Source organism: Falco naumanni, chromosome 1 (assembly GCF_017639655.2).
Source record: "Falco naumanni isolate bFalNau1 chromosome 1, bFalNau1.pat, whole genome shotgun sequence".
Taxonomy (NCBI): Eukaryota; Metazoa; Chordata; class Aves; order Falconiformes; family Falconidae; genus Falco; species Falco naumanni.
The window spans coordinates 2,882,106-2,899,517 of NC_054054.1; the positions used below are offsets into that span (position 1 = coordinate 2,882,106).

Genomic DNA, 17,412 nt, shown 5'->3' on the forward strand with positions numbered 1-17,412 from the left:
AATACTTTAAAATATGAATGGTGGTACTACTTCCTCTACTAAACTATGGGGCAATCTAAGCTTAAGTGTGGAAAGCTGCTGTGGAAAGGAAGTAAATGAGAGGGCTCTGAAGAGGTGTCAAAGCCTTTTGAGTGACAACGTTTAGGAAGCAGTAGCTATTCATGTGGCAATATTTTTTCAGGTAACTAAGTAGCTGTCTTGTCTACTATTCAAACATCTAGGTCAAAGTTATGCATATATTCTTGGTACTTTATTACAGTTATGCAGCAAAGTTGAAATAAAGTTGGCGTTATTATTTTGCAGATATCTTATAGCAAGAGGAAGGAGGAAAAGATATTTCAGAAATTTATTTTCGTTTCTATTGTTCTGTTTCTCTTTCTTTGCTCTCTAATTTTACAGTTTTGTAGTGACTGTAATAAGGGACCTCTGTGCAAGCACCACAGAGAACAATATCACTTAGCTTTCAAGCATCTAATACTTGGACTGGCATCCAACTCTTTTACGTACTGAGAACTAAGTGATGTATTTCAGCATAAGATGCTGAAAGGAGTCAGGTGAACTGGTTAGTAGAAAGTGTGGCATTAAGAGAGATGCCACAAATCTCATGTTCCTGGCCTAGGAAGATGCATCTTTGTCAGAGTAGGAGTTGCAGTTCAGTAATAGTGAGAACATTAGCAGGGTGAAGGGTGTCCAGATTCATAGCTAAGGCTGATCTGTAGCTCACTAACCGTTCCTAATCTCAGATTTCTGGCCCGTGCTGTGTTACTCTGCGTGTCCCTGGCTGCAGGCACAGCCCTTTCCATCATGAGGATTGTGAGGGAAGCAAGCTTCCAAATGAACTCCATAGAGATGCACAGTCTAGTCATCATTGTTACATGAGTCTCCTGTATTTATCACTAATGTTGAGAAACTTTAGAATATGAAAGGCAATAGAAGGATCAGGAAAAACTCAACCCTAGCCTCATGGTTAGTATAGGCTCCACGGAGAAGAAAGGAGAAACCCCAATGTCAGTTTTAAGGACAGCTGCTGAATTTTTTACTGAATAGTCATTGGTAAAACACCTTTCAACTTAGGAGTTTAACTTCTTGTAACAAAGAAGATGCTGACTTAATGAAAGTTACTGAAAATTCACATAAAATAGAATCCATATGTTATTTGGGTTTATATGTTATAGATACAAGTCTTTGGAAGCAAATATTCTTTTTCAATATTTTTTTCCCAGCAGGTGGGGGAGGGGGGAAGGTATCTTATATATCCAATATTCTTTGCTTCATATTAATCCATTGGGATTTCAGAGACAGCATTTCTTCAGTACTTCTCTTTCTGTCAGGTATACAGGTTTTCTGTGTATGCTTTTGTGATTGTTTTGCAAAAGCATGTTTAAAAGGCATTCTGGACCCTTGGCTACATAAGATAGTTAAAGAAACCTAGCATGCATTTTATCAGAGTGCACTGTCAATAGTCAGATTTGCTGTGAAGTAGGTCCTGTGACTCTGGCACAAATGTTATCCTGAGTTTGAACGTATGCTAGTAAGCTATACCGAACCAGCACAAATATACAAATGAATGGAATGCAATTACTGAGGTTTAAAAAAAGGGAATTTAAGGCCAAGGAGGTTATTTTCTTTTTCATTACCAGCTTGTTGCTTTTATTCCTGGTAAATATGTTCTGACCAACGCAGCCATTGCGTTACTGTTAAAGAAACCAAAATGAATAGAGCATCAGTCTGCACTTGCAAATCGTCAACAAGCTGTAACCAATTGACAACAAACAGCAACCAAACTGAAGGTTTGCCAGCCAGGAAGATGTACATCAATTAGTTTCTTGCACAGCTAAATATTCAAGTAGTCCAAAGCAGATATCAGAGATTAAGGTAATTTAAAAGAATTATATTCCTCTTTAGCCACTTTCAAAGGTTTTGTGATTTACAGCTTTATTCATCTCTGTGTCTGTTACACTGTTCCTTACATTTTTTCAGGAACTGACCGCAGGACGCACTAAGGCAACTTTAGTCCTTGCAGACATAATGGGCTCAATCAAAAAAGGTCTTCCTCCCTTCTGTGTCCACAGCAATATATGCCAACAAATTACTTCTCCACTAATTTAAAGCATGAATTTGAACATAACTGGCAATCTGATTTTCCTTCAAGTACGATTCTCCATTCTCCTGGTGCTAGATTTATCTCCAGTGTAATCCAGTATGTGTCCAGATTTTGTGAGCCAGTATCAAAGGCAAATCGAGACAGACACCACAGGAGGTAAATTTTGTCTTCAGGGCCAAGTGCATGATCTTGTAGGTGCTGCCCTGGCAGTGTGGTAGGGTTTCTGGCACAAAGGTTAAGTTCTTTATGCTAATTAAGCAAATATTAATTCTATAATGGAGAATAATAAATTTCTACACTTTAGGAAAAAGATAGAAAATGGACATTTCTCTTTCAGTTAATATTTAAACATACTCACGTGCCAGGCACAGAAAAATGTAAAATGCATTCATACTAAAGGTATTTATATATTATCAAAGAAAATTCATGCTTCTGCTTCAGCTTGTGGGGTCTGATCTACTCATCAGAAACTTGTATGGTTATAGATATTCTTTATGCCTTATTATTTTCTTGTGCCAATATTAATATTGATTTTTAATGCATAATTGATTTCTCTGCCAGCATGAATTTCTGAAACTAAATGTACTTAGTTTTCAGTTGAAAAAAGTTTCAACAATAGAAAAATTAGATGGAGAAATTTAGGTCTTTAGTACTAAATGAGCTACAAGTCTCATTTAAAACTTTCAAAATTATACATACTTAGTTTGAATATGAATATGATTTTAGACATATTTAGACATGTGGAGCCTATAGTTTGTTTCCAGATTTAAAAAGTCACCTAGCTTTTTGTAAAGTTCCAAAAATATTATCAAGGTTTTTTTACTCATACGATATGTTAGTGAATGTTACATTCATAGCAAACTGAGATCCAAATCCTGAAGCTATCCTAATTCCTTAAAGACTTTCATGCAGGTAAAGTAATTTTCAAGATGTGGATGGTTATAAAGGCGAGGCCTTTGCTCTATTGTGAAATGCCCTTACTGTGTTAGGGCAGAACTGTACCAGGAGAATACTGAGGTCAAACTAGCTTCAGGCATTGATAAATGCTAAGTTACCAGGAGCTGAACACTGGGAGGATGTATTTTCCCATCCAAGTATTCTTTACTCTCTAACAAGAGAGGTGAAGCTGGATTCAAATGAATGCACACCTTTTTTTATTAAAAAAAAAAGGCAAAAAAAAAAAAAAAAACACCAAAACAAAACAAAAAAAACCCCAATAGCTCACCCACCCACCCAAAAATAAAAAACTCACCCCCCCCATTCTTCATCTGAAAAATTTGGTAAGTGTTTTATTTAACTGACTGCTTCCTACAATCTCCTTTAAAAAAGAAATTAGCTGTTAATATCATGGGAAATATTTGTGTTAAAGGTCATATTAAACAAAAGTCAAATCTAGACTATCTGAGGAGTCTGGAGAAGATGTTTAATGCAGATTTTTTTTGAAAAAAAGATATGTGTCACTGCAGGTCATCTCTGAATATTCTTGTTGGGGTTTCTCTGTTGGATATGCAATCTCAGCTAAATGTTTTGAAGAGGAGGAATCAAATAAATTGCCCTATTTTGGGTCTTTCTCATCTGTATACAGTTGTGCAGCTCTAGTAGACCTGAAAATTGCCCAAAGACAAACTTTTAAAAAATAGAGTGCTTCTGAGGCAGAAAATTGCTTTTCTGCAGCATGGTTTAAGGGACAGGATGTGACAGGAGGACCAGGAGTTGTCACTGTGTAGTGATATTATAAAGCATATCTTACAAAACAAAAAGGATCATTTGTTTCTTTTTCCTTTCATTTTAAACTACAAGAGATTTAATTGCAACAGCTGAAGGTATGCCCTAAATCAAGAAAAAGCCATTATAATTTACAATTAAAACCGAAAGTTCCTCCCTTAACCCACCTGTAATAGCTATTCATTGCAGAGTGCATGTGGTATGGGTGTGTGTCCACCACTTTAGAAGCCTTATTCTCAAAAGGAAGAGTGAAAAAAACCCAAAAGCTCATTGTACATGCATGTCAAATATTAGCATGATTCTTGTAGTATAATAAGAAAAGAAAGTGGTTTGTGCTTTTGATTATCCTCTTGATGTTTCAGAGTAGTTTTGCATAGCTTAATTTTCATTTTTATGGCAGTCTGTACATATAAAACAAAATGAGGAAAGGAATAGAGGGGGAAAGAAATGTGCCATTTATATACTAAGGATATGAGGCCTCCTTTGGGCCCATTATACATTAATGGGTCAGCTGAGATTTATTAGGATATGTATATTAATCTTTATACACATTCACATACTGTAATTGTTCCTTTGGTACTATAATGTGATTAGCTGTGAATTTGTGCAATATTAACAATAATATGGATTTCCATATTACAGAACAGTAATAACAAATGCTTATTAAAAATGCATGTAAAGTATGGGATGTGAAAACACTTCCGAACTCACAGTAATCCGATTATGTTCTGTTGTTTTTAAATACCAAAATGGTTAAGTCTTTACTGTAAAGTAAAATCTTGTATGAGAAAAGCAAGAATTTAACATTCCACAGTACTGAATGAATGAGTCTGAAACGGAAAGAAAGATTAGTGTCTGATTCTCATGAAGAGCTAAGGTGTGGATTTTTGCATTACTATTATTTAAAAATATAGCAAAAAATAGAATATCAAAGGTAATGATAATGTTCGATTGTAACGTTTCCCTAGTAGGTTGCTCTTTATATAGGAATGAGGTGCAGTGTGGAAGGAACTGGCTAGGATCCCTGCTCCTTCCCAGACAGCAAGTTCAGCATTGATCCTCCACACTGCAACACTGAGATAAGTTTTCCTCCTGTGTCTGGAATGGTATGAAAACATTTCCACCCATAAGGCAATCGTTGTGTGATACACAGATATAGTACAGTAGGAATATAGGAAGGCAAAACTATTAGTTTTAATCTTGTGAAGCTGTTTGTTTGTTGTTTGTGGTTTTGGTTCTTTTGTTGTTTTTTTTTTTTTTTTCTCCTTAATTGGTGTAATGTAGAGAAGCCACTTTGAGTTCAGATTTCAGTTTGCAGCAGTAGTAGCTCTCTATGGCACGGGGTTGTACACCCTTCTCTGTTACTCTGTGTCTGCTTTCTGATCAGAAGTGACAGGCATCCCTGAACTTGGCTTATAGAGAGACAAACAAATTCAAAACCTTTTTATATTTTTCTTACAGGATACACACGCCTTCCTTAAAACATTGGGAGCTTTTCTCTCAAATTATTTTCATAAGGTAGTGATGTTTGTTTAATGAAAACTAGTTTACCTTCCCTTCATGACCCCATAGTTGGAGGGTGTCTTTGACCTCTCTTTCCTGAAGTTTCCTGTTTCCTGTGTTCACCTTGTGTACATTTGGGGTAATAGAAGGAATTTCTTTATTATACCTTCTACCACTTGCCCCATAGGCTTAAGATTATTATTTTTATTTATTTCCAAAGCTCTTACTAGCATCACAGTTCCAGCTCTTCATTCATCTGATCTGAGAAAGTTTCAAGATTTATGAATAGATCACATACTGTAAAACCTGACCATAACGGAGGAAGGCAATCACTCATTTTTGGCTTCATCTTCTAGAAGTGTTCCTTTTCCAACTTTAGTATTTTTTGGTCCTACAGGCCCCTGTTCTTCTGATAGGATGTGGCCTCGATATGCACAAGGTAAAACCAGGACTATTTTTTGTTACACATTTAAAAGGTGTTCCTTAGACTTTCTTTGTCCTGTATATTGTGTCATTATATGGAATCCAATAACCTGGTAATCTCAAACCTGAGTAAGTTTTCATGGACTGGAAAAGGCTACTCACGGACTTTGTGAATGCTATTTTCCTGTATTTCCATTTTCTGCTTCAACATTCAAAAGTCTTACAAAATAAACAATGTTAAGTAACTTCAGTGTAGGGTTTCTAGCGGGTTCATTGTTATACAAACTGCAGAAAAAAGACACCTACCTTATCCCTACTCATGGCAATATGCAATTTAAGTAGAGGTACTTTTGTCATGCATTTTACATGAAGCTGATGAGCATTCCATTGTATTCAGATGCTTGTGGAATTGCTGTAAAATGACATACAGCAGGTGGGCCAGTGTCATTTCTGGAAAGCCTCTCCGAGTTGCCACTTGAGCTGCTGATGTCTCTCATTGACATACCATACTGCTGCAAGGCAACTACTCTTTGCTTGCTTATCTATTGCGTTTTATTTTGGTGGAAATTGGTTCCTTACAGTCAATTCAAATTTGGCCTGCCATTTGCTTCTGCTTATTAATTTGTGGCTGCAAAGGAGAATAAGTCAAAGGCAATCATTAAAAGCACAGTTCCGTGCAGTATAGTTTTAACAGCAAGGTGGTATAGTCCAAGGCCTGTGTTAAAAGTGCCTTCACTCATGGCTGATTGGACTTGAAGGATGTTTCTTTGAAGTTTGTGGCAACCTATCTAAATCTTTTGTGCATTTTAGCTATGTCAGACTCTCCTGACAGCTGTTGTGAAGTCTTCTTCACTATTTTACAGTACTTCCTCATAATTTTACTGATATCTTTGGGAATGTGTATAGCCAGACAATGTATTGATATGGATACTTACATACCATTATGGGTTTAACACTAATAATATAAATTAGTCTCAACTTAAAGTGTGCATACGTATTAACAAATGCGTTGGAGAAACAGATTAAGAGCATTTTGAGCTGTTTACAGAACTGACATAATTAGCATTGTAGAAAAAACATTATGGATAATGAAGTTACCTAATATCTGCTTTAATTTGGACAACTTTTCATTATCTTTTTAATTTAGATTTTCAGTTATCTAATCTAGAGAAGACCATTTTATAATCACAAAAATATTGGTTTAAATAAAATTAAGTAGAAGATTAAAACTCCTCATGTTAGAACATTGACTACTCCATCACATTCCTGTCATGCTCTTCTCTTCAACTATGGAATCTTAAAATAAATTATTCTTTCAGAAACTTCATGGAAGTTACATTTCCAGAAGCTATAAAAGGATATTTTCAACTATCTATGGTACTTTTGCTGATTCAACCTCATGAAAACACTTGGGTTGGATTCCCTTGTTTGCTATCTTTAAATATTTAATAATATTTATGGAATTATAAAGCCAGTCAAAATACATCTGAAATTAAGCCATTTTGTTTTCCCTGGAAGGGAACACACTGAATACTTTGCAAGCAGTGCAGGAGGTCTTGAGCTTAGATCTTCAGTGGAACTCCACTGCTTCATATCTTACCCTTATACAGCAATTTCAGTTCACAGGCAAGGTCAGGAATGGTTTTTCTTGATTCAGCTTTGATTTTGAAAAGTTTATGAATCCAAACTTTTATTATATTAAATAATAATTATGTATAATAATAATAATTAAAACTAATAACAACAACAACAACAATAATAATAATAGCACTGACATATTTTGAAAATATCTTTTGTCTGCTGACAAATTTATTCCCCAGTGCTCCAGCAGGCTTTTGTCTGTTGAGTTGCCATTTCTTAGTGAAAGGAAGTGACATTTCTGGATGATCCAGAGAAATGGTGTTTAGAAATATTTGTTAAATGTTAGAGATCATACTTTCAACCAATTCTACTGAAAGTGTAGTTCACAGTCTTAACAGTGTGGTTAGTATGCCATGACATTCTTCTTCAGGGGTAATTTTCGAGGCAGCGGGGTACTCATTGGGGTACATCCTTCTTCAACACACGCTACAGACCTCTGTTCGTTATCTAATATAGGCTAGAGTAATCCTTAAGGTTTCTCGAGCTGCGTCCCGTGCTGCTGCAGCCCATTAGAAAATGTGAATCCAGAAGATTGGGGTTGAACGTATCGGTAGCTGTCATAGCCCAGAAGGAAGCTTCAGTTGCTATCAGTGAGGTTAGAGATACTCCAGTTTCTTATGAACTCAGAACATTCTGGCACATCACTTGCACCTGGTAAACAGACCTCATGTTCTGATGTTACTCGCTGTGTGTGAGAACTGAATACATTATATTTATAACCTCTGGCACAGCCCAGCCGTGTTCAATTACTACTAAAATTCACAGCAGTCACTTACTGATGCTTGTGAAGCATAATTTATACAATGATCACCTTTTAAAATGTGTGAACTTTCCTCGATGACAAAATTACAGTTTCTCAGTATTCTTAACAATACTGTGAATAGGCAGATAGTGTTATCTAAAGTATAGCAGGAAAATTCTCGTACGTTATTTGTATAGTAGTGTAATTTGAAAATGAGAATTCTCTGTTTTGTATAATAATGTTTTTTAAAAAAAATTTTTAGAACTCACTGCAGATGTTAATGTGTCTGATAGAGTTCAAAACAGGTTAAAATTAGGCCACACACTGAAAACTAATAATGTTTATCTCTGACATTTAGATCTGCAGGTGTGACTGTATTCAGCAAATTAATCAAACTGCAGAAGCTTTAGAAAAATAAGTTCTGTAGCAGAACATAGTTTTGATACTTTTACAGCTTCGGTAGAAAGGACAGAGGAAGAATAAAAATTCAGAGTACTGAGTGCACAGACGTTTCCATTGGGCAAATCTGATGTATTGCATCTTACAACTAAGAAGGTACCTTGCTGCAGTGCTGCTTAGAAAAGTACTTCTTGTTTTCTTTACCTGCCCTGCTTCTTATTCTTTCTTCACTTTTTTCTTTTTCTTTTTTTTTTTTTTTTCCTTTGGCTTTAACTACTTTGTTTTAAAAACACTGACAGTTTCTGACCTCTACGGAAATAGGAAGAAGACAGTTCTGTGCTACTGATGGACCAGATTTTCTGAATCAGTGACCTATTCCAGTATACAATGCAGATTTAGGAAATTACTTTTCAGGAGACATATGGACTATCAAAGTAACAATAAAATAATCAGTGCATTTCATGTGACAAGGTGCATTAACTTATTTCCAGCAGAAGTAATTTGAGATCTGTATCAAGTCAGCTTTATAATTATATTTTCCTGTATATGTTTGGTCATTTGTCATGCTTCTAACTAGTTACCAGGTAATGTCTTCTACTTGCCATTAAAACAAGATTACTTCATGACTGAAAACTAAATGATACATCTTTCCATACTTCTTGCATCTATAAATTATTTCTTTGGCAATAGGGGCGTAAGCACAGATACATTTGACTTTTAAGTTATTTTCAGACTTCTCCAAATACTATAATTTATTCTCTTTCTTTTAGCCTCTTGTGGTCTTGTAGCCTAATTTAATTATTTTTTTACAACATTTATATTATTTATAGCAAGGAACAGACTGTAATGTATTTAGCAGAGAACTGTAGGCTCTCAGGGTGAACAAAAGAAAGATAAAATGTCTTTGGATTTCTCAACTCTTTTCTATCAGAATAATATTTGACTCAGTGTGGAGACAACCTACACGCAGCCTTTCTCCACCTGACAACCAGCCCAATGGAACTTTCTTTTGACTCAGCTGGATATTGCTGCTGCTTTCATATACAGAATGATCATCTTTGATTTTGTACTATATTACTGGATAAAGAGCAGGGAGGGAGAGGTGAGGCACACAGTAACTATATTGTTGTCACAGTTACAGTTTGACCATGGTCTTGTGGATACAATCAAGGGTTTGCTTACTATTAAAGAAAAAAACCAAACCAAAACAAAACACTTTAAGTACATCTAAATTCTATTGAGTGATACTGAAGATTCTAGAGTATTTAATCTAAAGAATCTGCATCTGAAGTGTGATTTCAAACTGGTCAGAATCTCAATTGACCTTCGCTTCAGAAAAGAAAGATTTTGCTCTGCCCTTACTAATGGAGAGAAGTAGTTCAGGCTTTCTCTGTTGGTGATCTCCTTTGTCAATTACATAATCTTTGCAAGACTCAGTTTCCTTTATGCTATATGTGATCTATGTTCCCTGGGTGCTTTTAGCAATACAGTGCTGCTATAAGCTGTAGTACCTCAATATAAGTACTTAAATAATTCAGTTTCCATAAAAAATATAATTTAATTTTATACCGTTTTTTGTTTTTCTTGTTGCCTGGCCAGCAGAAATGTGAAGGTGGTGCTCCATGCAGCCTCTCCGATATTTGGACATGAGAATATCCATGGACAAATACAGTTTCCTCCTGTAGTGAAATGAGGAATGTCCAGTTTCTCTAGGAACACACAGACTGTTGACTCCTTAGGTCCATGTCTTCCCCAATAGAGGTCCCTGGAATATTATAAGAAGAATGTACCCTCATATTCTTGAGGTAACAGTGGACTCTTCTTAATTTACCAGAGATATCAAAGAGAAAGTCTCTCAAATGAGGCTGGTCTCACGTATCTCTATTTTGTCTCTAATTTGTGAGCCTTTTGGGCAGAGCTTTTTTAACATGGGCATGTAACACCTTTAAATAGCAACAGAAGTAGTAATGATACACACGTGACAGACAGGAGTTCTTTTAATCCATAGCAGAGCAGTTCTTTATGCAACTCTTTTTCAGTGAAAGTGAAAGTCACCCATTGTGCCTTGTGCTAAAGGCAACAAAGACAATGCAACCACCTTGTTAGAAAGAAAAGGTTTGATGTTTTACTACCACCGTTCTGATGAGATTTAAAGAAACTAGCAAATAAAATTAAAATCTACCAGAGGAGAAATTGGCTATTTCGGTTATTGTCCACAGTTGTGTGTTTTTCAATTATTTAATTTCTTTCATTTACCCAATCCACCTGCAAAAGTGAACAGAAAAAGGGAAATGTTTATTTTTTTCTGATCTCTGTGCAGAAGGACCAAGCTTCATGTAATTTCAGTGATTGAAAAGAGAGGAAAGAAAACTCATTTTTCACCTAAATGTTTCTGTAATGTTATAGAGAGGAAATAATCCTTCTGATATCAGTCTTTTCTGCAAGAAAAAAAAAATATTACTATTGAGATTTAATTTAATACCATTTAATTTAAAACTGTTTTTGGAGTTTATACATTTTCTTTTACAAATGGGCTTTAAGTCACAGTTTTTCAGGCTTTCCTTGGAAACTGTGTAAGTGAAAACAACAAACGATATTAACCATATTAAACTTGCACAGAGAGGTGCCATTACCAATGGAAAAAACGTTCTTTTACAAAACAAGCACTTCTCTGACTTCATTCTCATCGTCTTGATGGACCCACACACAAATTTCATATCACAACAGTGGGAACTGTAATTCACTTATTTACCATACACTAAAAATCACAGGTGTGGATATTTGGTTGTTTCTAAGACATAATATATATTTTCACTTCCTTACAGACTTTTACAAGGGAAGCTGCCTGTCCATTTATTGCATGTCCTACTACCTCTATCCCTTGTGAGTGTTTTTCTCTGTAGTACCAGTTCCAACTTCTGTCAAATCTTCTAATCAGTTATGATACTGAAGTTAAATTCGTCCATTTAGGTACATACTTAAAGTTTTCTATCTCGGAACTGAAAAATGCTCTGTGCCCAAAAGCTTGTAGTTAATGGCATGACACAGAAATGGGCTGAGGTCTAAGCGGTTCCTTTGTCACCTGACATCAGGGCACTCGGTCTCTTTCGAGATAAGACCATGAAGGAGAGAAAGTCTGTGATGTCAATGAGGAGGAGTATTTCTACAGTTACTGCTGTTAGGATTTTAGATTTAATGTTCATAAGATCATACACCGACTGACTTCATAGAAACTTGCAACTACACTTTCAATGGAGCTGCTACAGAATTAGAACAAGCATTGTTTGAACAACCAACAAGGCAGGGTTTCCTTTGGGAATTTCAAGTGCTGTAGCAATTCATATATATGCACCAAACTGAACTCCATTAAATGAAGGTCGGTAAGTATATATACTTTATCGTGGAAGTTCTACCCTGCAGTACAAGAGTTTTATAAATAGCAAGAGCATCAGAAATGGAGTGATTGTCCCATTACTGCAATACAAAATAAAACCTAAAATATAAACCAAATATAATAGGAAAAATTACCTTCAGGAGTTATTAACTTTCACCAGACAAAAAATACTTGTTTTCCAGACAGCTGTAGGCACAATTTGTGCATCACAAGCTTTTTCAGAGACGTTCCATATCTTGTAGTACCAGTAGTAATGTTTCTGCATTTCTTTTTCTATTTTTCCCTAATACCTTCTACATAACTCTTCTCTAATCAAAGAATAGCTCTGAATTGATACATTTTAAATCACTTAAATCTCTTTAAACATGAGACTTTGATACAGTTTTAAATAAAAGTAGGCTACCTCTTTTAATCCCTTATTATATGAATTCATAATTTAGTGGTAGTAAATTAGAAGTCTTTGAAACTAAAACCAGGCTCTGTAGTGCTCTATATCATGTTGTTTACCACTTCCTTTAGAAATAATTCTGTCTTAGTTGCATTTTTCCTGCAAAGTTGCTGTGACCTTGAGGAAGTCACTTAGCTTCACTCTGCTTTCACTATGTATTAAAAAGGATAATTTTTATTAAAACAACCCACATTATTAATGAAAAAATATAATGCAAATAATATGTATTTCGTTTTCTTACTAATATATGCATTGGTTGATATTCCATGTTGTAATCGGTGCGTTCAGAATTCAGCCTTAGGCGAAAGAAAAGATGTAATGAATTCCTTGTCACACCATTGTCATTGACCTTGGTTTTGTGTCAACTTTTCACAACTCCACTCATCAAGTTGTACTTCAAAATGCCACATCCCCAATGCAGCACAAAACTGGTTCAGCCCAGTCTACCACGTGCCTTCCATTTCAAATTAGCTATGATTTCTCTGAATGAGCTGCATTAGTACTTATGAATGTAGTATAGACACTGGTTTTATGTAGCTTTTGAAAATTATTTTTAAAAGTTCTATGAAGAGCATATTAGTCATTGCAAACACTTGCCTTCTTACAGTCTTTTTGTAAACACACTGTAAACTAGTTTTGTCACTTTGATATCTGTTGTTTAAATGCTGTATATAGTTTGGTTGTTTTTTTTTTCTTTTAACAGGCTACTCAATGGGAGCATTGTTTTAGCACATTTTGAGAAGTTTAGCTGATGTCTCAGCAGTGTTTATTTGTTTTGGAATGTGGTCTTAAATACTTGTCACTTCCAGGAACACACAGATACGCGTAATGTTGCGAAGAAAATCTGTTCAGTCTTTACAATCTAACTTACAGTTATGATTTGCTAAGTGTTATTATGACAAACTGTTGATGTGGCATGTGAAGGAAAGGAAGGAAATCTTAAAATCAGACTTTTGGAAAGATGGTTTTAAAAATGTGATTGGTTAAGGCAAAATGTGGGAATAGTTCTGAAGGAAACAACTGTGATGACAAATACGCAACATTCTTTTTTCAAATTCAAAAGTCCTTTTGTTTGCTTATGCTGGACTCCGGGTAGTAATGTGCTAGTTGTGTGATGGAGTTTTCATGTAAGCTGTATCCATGAGGGAACTCTTCGAAGCCATGTCCTTTTGCACACTGTCCACACAGTGAACAGAACTCGTTTAATCATAATTCCTTTCATTGCTTGGCCAGATCAGAGCTTTTCTTCTCGATGTTCTTGAAGTCTGCTGTAGTCCACTGTATCTTTGTAGCACATTCATGATTCTGCATTAGCTACCTGCTTTTCCTTCCAAGTCTTGCACATTTCTTTTCCTATCTTTGCTTTTAAACCAAACTGAATTCCTAGCTTCATACACATGTCTTTGATGCTGTTTGACTCTTTGAAGCCCTCCCCCCAAAAACCTGCTCCAGTTTCTTTGAAGGAATCAGGGAAACTAATAGTGTCTCTTGACCTGTTCTCTTAACTTTGTCATGCCATCTTTAGAACAGGACATGAAGAGATGTTGGCATCTGAGCCACTTCAAAAGCCACAAAAAACTCCTCAGTTAAGTTACTGGCACGTGGGAAGAAGAAACAGCATCAGGTATTAAACTCAGTTTCCTTTAGCAGCAGTACGCCCTTGTAGTTCTTCTGAGACCACAAAATTCCTCCAATGGAAATCTCAGAATATAGCCCCACTGTGTACAAGTTATAGTCCCCCTGTATGCACGCGCAAATATTTATCATTCATCTGTCAGTATGTCACTGTCTAAAAATTCAGCAGTGCTGATTCATTGAGTACCCTGGCATCCTCCTTCAGACTCCTTAGCTGCTTATGAGGATGCTGCTCGTTCATCAACTGCTAAACTGTTTGAGCACATCTGATGTGGAAATGGAGTTGAGGGTCTTGTTCCCTATGCTTTTTCCCTCCTCTAACTGTATGTCTTGGAGAAGAGCAGACTGTCAGTGCCGAGAACCCTGTGGAACTTGGGTCTCCAATACAGGAAAACTACAAGCCCTTACAGGAACGGGAGAGTTGTTTCTTCCTTAAGCTTTGCTTGGAATCATCTCACTTGTTAATGGATATTGTCTACCACTTAATTTTCCTTTAAAGGTAAGACCATTACTCTGAATGCAGAAATATTGATGCTTTCCAGGACACTGTACGGGTCATTTTGTAAAGCTCAGTTTCTTGTGGGGCTAGATCTCAAAGAATAGATAGACTAAGCCAGGAGAAAATACATGCATTTTCTTTCTTCATTATCTACAGTAAGCTCCTGCTACAGGAAGAAGTTAAGCTGACCTATTTCTTTCAGGTCATCTAAACAAATTAATATTTTTCTAATGTATTTTTCCATTTCACTTCGATTAATTTCAATTCCATACTGGAAAAGGGTTTGCTAATTACAGAAATAAAAGTTACTATTCCAAATAAGTTCTTCTCAGATCTCATCCTACCAGGTTTTAGGCGATATTTTGATTTTGTCTTACTTTAAAGTAAATTTGTCTCTAGGATCCTGCTTCAGAGTATAGTTGGTGCCTTTGACACCCCTGGGTCGTCAATAGTGGCAGCAGTGCCCTGAGAAGACACTTCCTCAGAATATGCTATTCTCTGTAGAAAGTCTCCTCTTTCATGTTAAACATCCATTTAACACACAGCAGGTCTGTGTTCAGCAACAGTCTCTACCTGAAGATCTTATGCTGTGTTTCCACCAAGAATCGTTTCTCCTTACATTATATCTATATGGGCTATCGCTCTTCTGATATAAATTCTGCTCAGACAAAGCAATCGGAATCCCATTGTTCGTTAACTAAGGGTTGGTGGTGAGTGTCCCTGGTACCTACACTATTAGCACTGCAAACTTTGCCTTCAATTTATAAAATGTGTAAAAGTACACTGGAGAAACTTCTCCCTCTTACAGCAAGCACCGTTATGCTCTCTTTTTCTAGTGTTCTTCGGGTTTTCAGTTTGCCGGTCAAAACTGCACCACCTGTGAAAGCCTAACATTCCAGACAAACAGGCTTTGTACGCTGTATGCAAACAGCTGTGGAGTCCAGTTTCTGGCATATTGTTCTCCAGTGCTCGCTCCGAGTCTTTTCTCACAATATACTTCAGTACAGATACAATCTGAACTGTATTTAGAGACTATATAACCAAACCCCTTAAGAGATAAAAGGAGTTTTAAGACAACAGCCCTGTATAAATTTACCAAAAGTGATTCATGCTGAATACTTACTTAAAATAGAAGAGTCTAAATGCTTAAACTAAAGTTCAGTAACCCCTTCGCTTCGACATTGGATGTTGCTTTGCAGATCTCGCTGCAGGACTTTCCATCGCTCGGTTTTCACATCAGAAATCCCTGCAAATCATGCTAGGCTACTAATAGTTGGCCTGTTGTCAGAAAAGAGCAATTCCTGTCCTTTATCTTCTTATGTGACAGCCTTTTGAATCTTTTGAATGCCGTCTTCTGCATTTATCTGTGAAAATAGTCTTTACAATCTCTTCTCTACAACAAAGATAGCTGAAATTCAAGCTCTTGCAGTTAATTCCTTTGCACTGTTTTCCATAAGGACAAGTGGTAGGATCCGTCTGAAGCTTTTACCTAAAGAGAATTCTGATTTTCATGTAGTGAAGGTAGTTAACTTGCCTGTATTCCTTCTTAAACTTCACACTTCTGTGGAAACAAATCTCCAAAAATTAGATGTTACAGTGACCTTACAAGAACAGATTATTTTTTATCAGAAGCTGAAAGACCCAAGGAACTGCCAGTCTTCTCTCAAAGGCATTTTGTGTGTAAAAGAACACTACCAAAATCACTGGTTTTCTTATTAAAGGTCCACTTGGCTGCAATTCAAGCAGAAGCAATGGCTTTCCCATGAACTTTCTCATATTTGACATTTGCCGTACAACCACCTGGAGCCTCTTTTCCCACTTTTGCTAAATATTATGCACTTCCTGAAGTGTCTAGAAAATTTACAGTCTTTGAGAAGTCCAACTACAAATCTTAACTAGAGACTGTAGAAGGACTCCTTCAGGTTTTTTGCAAGGGATACTACTTGGAGTTGTTACTGTGTAAGTTTACAAAGGAAGTTACACCACAGGGAAAAAAAATAAATACCTGAAACCGTTGCTCGTCAAGATGTTTGTGTGCATATTCAAAGTTCTCTCACATGACTGTCCATCTCAAAATCTTTTATAAATTCCTGGCTACATCATTTTAGACAAAGTGAGGATTAGGAATATGGTCTGCCTTTTTATGTTACTTTATGGATAGCACACAGAACAGGGCACGGGAAGTGTCTTAACAGAAATTACTAAGGTAAAAACTGTTGGACTACCAATGCTAGCATCTTGGTAACGGCAGTGTGAATTGATATATAGATAATACCTCTTCAGAACAGACGACAAAGTGATCTGTCTTCAAATCCTATTGATTATTCTTTTGTGCCAGTGCTATTCAGTTGTTCATAAGATTGTGTCACCTTTAACAAAAGAGGATAATGTATTCTTAATCCACTTCTAATAAAGGTATTGAGAAAGTCATATTACCTCTTTGTAGACAAAACAGGTATATAGGTACTTCCCTTACATTAGCAGAATTTCATAGCCCTCCATCTGTCCATGGCATAGGTCAGGTTACAGTCCTCAAAGTATTAAACCAAAAACGTTTTTAAATGTTTGGTGTTTTCACCCACTAGGTAGATGTTAAAGGTGGCCTGTCGTTTTCAATAAGAGATTTACATCCCAGACCCATATTATTTCCCCATCAACAGTCCTCAAAGCAGGCAAATATATTTTACTTATTGTATTTTAATGGTTCTACTGATCTATAGTTCAGATTTAAACATCAAGTGAAATACAGAATTAGCTCCATTGCTCATAATCCAAGAGCGCACTTCTGACATACATTTCCAGCATCAGATACTTCAAAGTATTGTGTAATACACATTCAGAGTGATGTGTAAGACTGCTAAATTTGAGAGAAATCAGTTAACTTCGCATACAAATCTCT

The 17,412-nt window shown here is 36.1% G+C and overlaps 1 long non-coding RNA gene across 1 annotated transcript in view; it reads left to right on the forward strand.

Moving 5' to 3' along the window:
• The window catches only part of LOC121091085, a 563,037-nt gene extending 545,863 nt beyond the window's left edge, over window positions 1–17,174 (forward strand). The window contains exon 6 of the long non-coding RNA XR_005828824.1: window positions 17,099–17,174. This is a non-coding gene — a long non-coding RNA (uncharacterized LOC121091085). The remainder of the gene's footprint in view (window positions 1–17,098) is intronic.
• Window positions 17,175–17,412: the final 238 nt, after the last annotated feature.